Here is a 6,046-nt window from a genome sequence, read left to right as displayed (position 1 = left end):
GCCGTCATGAACTCTTGCACCGATGGCTCTGCTGTAAAGACGTGGCTCAAGTCTTGATCCAAACCAAACACTCCGGCCGAATGGAGATTTCCATACAGCAGCAGCAACAAAAGGGAGTGGAGTTCTTCACGTAACGCCCAGAAGCTGGCCTCACCTTCCTCCAGTAATGAGACCGATCAGCAGGCAGACTGCATGATCGCTCCACACCCTGCAGATCACCAGCCTCGCTGAGGCATAATGCAGCTAATCTGTCATAATCTCTTCGACGATTATGTGGATTTTTCAAAGATGCTTAACCCTCCGTGACCTTTGATAAAGGATTTGTTATCATGCTGTGTCATAACAGCTGTGTGTGCACCTGCTGCGTTCGAGCTCTTACCAGGTTGTAAAGGTAGCGAACGTCTATGCAGGAGCGGCCGATTCACCTAGTTGAAACTGTTCCCTGGTTGAGTGAGCAGAGAGGGAGCACTGTCACCCGCCGTTTAGAGTGCCGCCTACTCTGTGTGTGTGTGTGTGTGTGTGTGTACTCATGTGTTTGTGCCTGCCGGGCCGAGCAGAATGCCAGGGTTTGTGCTGCTGCCCAGAGTTGTTTTGTTTGACTTGGCGTCCGTTGACGTGTCCACACTCCACCTCGGACCTGCCCTACAGCGAGCTCCGCCACATGCCTGTATCCTCCTGCAACCATGATCCAACACACTCCGAGTCAGCCTGAGAACGGCATTTTCACAGTGAGGATGCGATAATTACATTCTGACATAAGTCATGCGTGTGATTTCCGAGGTTATCGAGCACTCTACCACTCCATCTAATCTCTATAAATAGATTCTGCATCCGTGTGCAGCTCTGGAGAAAACTGGGCGGAATTTTGGTATCGGAGGTTTCCGTGTGTAGTCCAGGTTGTATTGACCAATCATGTTTGAGCTGGCTCCAGTGAAATGCAGGTGAACAATCAGTGTGAAGAGCAAAAGAGGCGGAACGCATCGGCTGATATGCGATCTCGTGCCAGATATCGTTCGAGGATGATTTAGCTTTTTATTGGTTTGAAATGAGTTTGTAAACTGGCGGCTCATAAAACAACCAGGTTGCACACGTCGTCTTTTATTTCAAATTCTACTTAAAAGTCGCTGAACAATTGAATGGAAACATTGTTAATGACAAACAAGATTTTTCAGGTATAAGCTAATGTTTATCGTGTTCCCAACCTGATTTTAGCATGCTTATGATTGCTAATTAGCATAGAAAAACGTACAGCTGAGGCTGATGGGAATGTCAGTAGTTTTGCAGGAATTTGGTCATCAACCAAAGTATTAATATTACAATTTTTAGTTAGTTATTGAAAGGAGGATCACCAAATATAAATTATAATTCATTCTGATGGGAGTCGTGATATTTCTCTGAAAACCACCACATGTAAACCTCATGGTGGTGCTAAAGGGAAAACTCAGGGGATCATCAAATTGAGTCAGATTCATCCTCTGGGAACCATGAATGACTACCAAATAACAACCCATCCAAAAGTTGTTGAGATATTGAGACTAACAGACATCCCCAGAGCTGCGCTGCTGGCCGTCTATCTTTATCAGCTCACCTTTACACACCACTAAAATCCTGCTGCTTCATTTTTATGTGCTGTATAAAGTGATTCAGGTGGATGTAATCATTAATGATGCTTTGTTTAAAGACACCAAGCGCCAACATGAGAGTGCACTGGTCAGTACAAAAGGTCGAACAGTGTCAGTAACAGCTCATAAAGCACTACTGCAGCACTAAATCTTGATAAGCAGCTACTTTACCTGAAGCCCCCGTGTAATTCAGAGTGATGGAGGCCATAAAGCCAGCTCCTGATTCAGCTGCTGCTCTCACTGCACCTTTAGTCTGGCATCACTCTCAGCTGTTGAGTCTTTAAAGGATTTACCTGAATAAATGGGTGTTTTGGTAACGGTAGTGATTTTACTTTTTTCGTTTGTACTCACAACAGGAAGCTGCAGGCTACATTCATTGTCTTTTGTGTCTTTTTCTCCATTTCATTGTTTTAACAAATGCAGAAAACAAGTTTACATCAGGAATGAAAATGCATTGCTATTATGAGCAAGTTGACCTTGAACCTTGAATTATGAAATTTAACTTTGTTAACAGTTTCACACCGGAATCCAGATGGATCCAGATCCAGTAAGGTTGCTGTTCTGCCCTTTGTGTTCATCAGATCCAGCTGTTGCTCCTCCACAGTCCAAATATGGTCACTTTCCTCACTGGTCGCTGAAATCCGAGATGGCCACCATGCTGAAAAAAAAACTATGAAGTTACCATGACTACGTCCACTTATACTGTCTGTGGTCAGGTCCCCATTCATATAAACTAAAAAAGACTGTCAATTTATTCATTTTATTGGGGAAATTTCATATCTATAAATATCCATAAAATCCTTGTGGTCTCGCCCATCAATTTAAAAGGTACTATGAGTCTCTATATATAGCCTATATAATACAATACTATAACTGTACTATCACTAACATAAGAAATGTATTCACACATTTTGAAGATTTTTTGATGAAATGTGATGTAATACCTGTTAAGTTACAATTTATATTATTCTCCTTTTCTCCTCTCTTTCTTGCTTTAATATTATTATTTCGAGTTACTTATAATTACCACATGTCCTGGCGATGATAAATAAAAATGGAGTCATATTTAAATTTGGTAGGATATGACTGATTATTTGAACATTTTTTCTAACTAAATTTAAAAAAAAAAAGCCAAATGAAATGTGTAGAAATGGAATAATGACTACATATCAGTGGTTTGCTCAGTAGGCTCAATCCTAGGCGCCTTACAATACGAACAATGTGCACAAAGCTAAAACTACACATTAACCATTTTATAAAGTCTCTAAAACTACACTGTTGGATGACGAAGCTTCTAGAAGGGACACAAGGGCACCGCCGAAGCCCTCGATGGAAAGCTACGATGGCGACAGCGGACGCCATTTTACGTGAGTGTCCACTTCACTCACAATTGTAGGCTAATTAGAGCACTTTATCACATTGCCTTTTCCAGAAAAGCATTTAAATTGCTCCCTTTTAAAGATCAAATTAACATAATTAACATAAGCAATAACTTTGAATAGTTTGATGATAGACATGTTTCTATCAGTGTTTGACTGTTGAGGTGGGTTTGTTCTGTAGCCTGCTGCTCTGTGTGTGTGTGTGTGTGTGTGTGTGTATGGGGGGGGGGGGGGGGGGGGGGGTCTGTCAGCTACAGGCTTTTTAAAGGAAACCTCTAAGTCTTGACAAGGAAATTGCACATAAATCCCACCCTGTGCATTTCAACATCACTGTCTGTAAGTGTGTGTGTGTGTGTGTGTGTTTCCACATACCACCCAGACATTGCAGCTCCACATGTCTAAACTGCTAGTTAACATGTCACAGTTGCACAATGGTGTGTTCAGTGATTGATACATACATTCCACTGTAATCCAGCTAAATTCAATCTACGCGTGGGCATATGTGTGTTATGTGATATTTCCTTGACACAATTGTAAATGTACAAAAACAGCATCCCTTCTATTTCTCCATTCATCATGTGGTGGTTTGACCCTATAAAAGGGACAAACCGTTGTACAAATAGACACAATAAAGCATTTTCTAAATGTAAAAACAGGGTTTTCCTAACAATGTTCTCATTTATCATTTGACCTGCACACCATGTTGGTTTGAAGTTAAAAGCCTCAGCGAGTGTTTGAGATTAACAGTGTTATAAATGAAAGATGTGTAGATAAGTGTTGGTTTGAGGTTACAGGCGAGTGGCATTTTAAAAGAATGATTGATGAGTGCTGATATCTGAGCTGAATAACGGGTCATTAAAATGTGTTATTGCTAATATATGACAGGATAAGAAACACATCGTAATTAATTAATCAGTTGTTTCTTTAATAGCCACAAAGGACTGACTGTGAATCACCTCTAATCAACTGTGTGTGGGTTCATTATATAAATTGAAGTTACATTTTTTGGTTGTGTGGCATTCTTGAAACATGAGATGAAATAATCTGTAAATAACATCCGGTACAATCAAAGTTTACGTAGCCGTTCTTCCATCGAAGCTTTCTCCAAACCTGACTTTTAAAGGAACACTTCACCCCAAAAGAAATTAGCATTTATATATCATTTAACTTGGTGCATTCCTCTACAGCCAACGGAAAACGGTGTAAATTCATTAGATTAAATGCGGTGCAGCGAAACTGTATGAAAGCATGAGACGGTCGTGGTGTAAGTGTTTTAAATGGAAATTTATTATGGAAACTTATGAATTATAATGCTACTGAGTTGTGTGACAGTTTGTAAGTTTGTTATAGTTTGGCTGTTGTTAAATCTGGACCCCATTTAGTTCAGTTCATTTGAGGATTTACTCTGTTTTCAGATTCTACGCTCACCGTGGAGGAATGCGTGAAAAAAACCCGAAGTGGTGAGTCATCGATATACAAATGCTCATCTTGTGGGTAGTATTCCTGTAATAGTGATTCAAATGAGCCTCACTCAGTGGGGCCACTTATAGCATTATTACATTTCTGCACTAAATACCATTGTATTGTTATAGTTTATCAATGCAAAGCCAAATTAAAACTTTTAACATTTAGGGAGTTTTATCTGTGACAATGGATTATATTTCATAAAATCATATGTCCATAAAAACTGCAAAAATAACTAGTAACTACAGTATAGTTGCCCATGATTTACTGTGTAATTTGTCACATGAATCAAGTACAGTAAGTAAGTACTTATTGGTTTACTTAAAAACAGAAGAAGAAATTGGCGTCAGTATTTTCCCAGACCTGTACCCCAAAGATACAGTATTTACATATCATACATATAATATATATAATGGTTGAATACCTTATTTTCTACTTTCCTCTAACATGGGAAATTGTTACTCCCTTGTTTCCTTATGTCTTGTTTATTTTATTGGCATCTAACTCATAAAACACAGTTCGCAGGCTGTAATATGAAGTGTCACCTCATGTAGTAGAAGTATAAAATGGGAGTACTCAAGTGAAGCCTGAGTACCTCCGGCCGTATTGAGGACATAAGAGGACATAGGAGCACAGTGTGCTGTGATCCTCGAGTGGTGACCTCAGAGAGAAAGAGGCCCGGATTATGAAAGAGGCAGATTGTAGTCGTCCTGCTGAGTCACAAACTGCTAACATGGACCAGCAGGCCGAGCAGAGAAAAGACGTTCTAGCTGCGAAACTGGGAAGGATGATGTTACAGGATTTGTGTGTGTGTGTGTGTGTGTGTGTGTGTGTGTGTGCGTAAGGGTGTTTCTGTTTGTTGTAGAAGGTCAGGCGCCGCAGTTTGGGTGTGACCACCGCTGTCCTGTCAGCACATCGACTGTCCACAAAACCCCTCCCTTTACCCCCTGCTCTCTCTCTGTCTGTCTCTCTCTCTCTCTCTCTCTCTCTCTCTCTCTCTCTCTCTCTCTCTCTCTCTCTCTCTCTCTCTCTCTCTTCTCTCTCTCTCTTCCTCCCTTCCTCAGAGCAAGGGTGTAACCAAGACTCTACTTGTCAGTTACTCCGATCTGTAAAGAGAGAGAGAGAGAGAGAGAGAGAGAGAGAGAGAGAGAGAGAGAGAGAGAGAGAGAGAGAGAGAGAGAGAGAGAGAGAGAGAGAGAGCAACAGGCAGAGACAGTGTGCAGGTTTTCTTGAACAATAAAGCTGTCTGTTGGTTATTTCTGAACCCTGGAGAGGAAGCACAACTCCCTGCAGGGTGGGGAGACGAATCATAGAGCCCCCACCCAACACGCACACACACACACACACACACACAAAACACACCAGTTTTCATGACTTTTGGGGACATTACATTGACTTACATTCATTTTCATTTCCTACATTTTACCCTAACCAGGACCAGAACCCATACCTGCATACTGGTCCTTACTCTCACCTTAACCTAAACCTAACCTTAAAACAAGTATTCACTCTAGAATGTAATGATTCACGCTATGGGACATGCATTTGTCCCCATTTGGTCTCCAAAAGAAAAAGGTGAGT

This window comes from Eutrigla gurnardus (genome assembly GCF_963514095.1).
Source record: "Eutrigla gurnardus genome assembly, chromosome: 3".
Taxonomy (NCBI): domain Eukaryota; kingdom Metazoa; phylum Chordata; class Actinopteri; order Perciformes; family Triglidae; genus Eutrigla; species Eutrigla gurnardus.
This window is presented reverse-complemented; position numbering follows the sequence as displayed.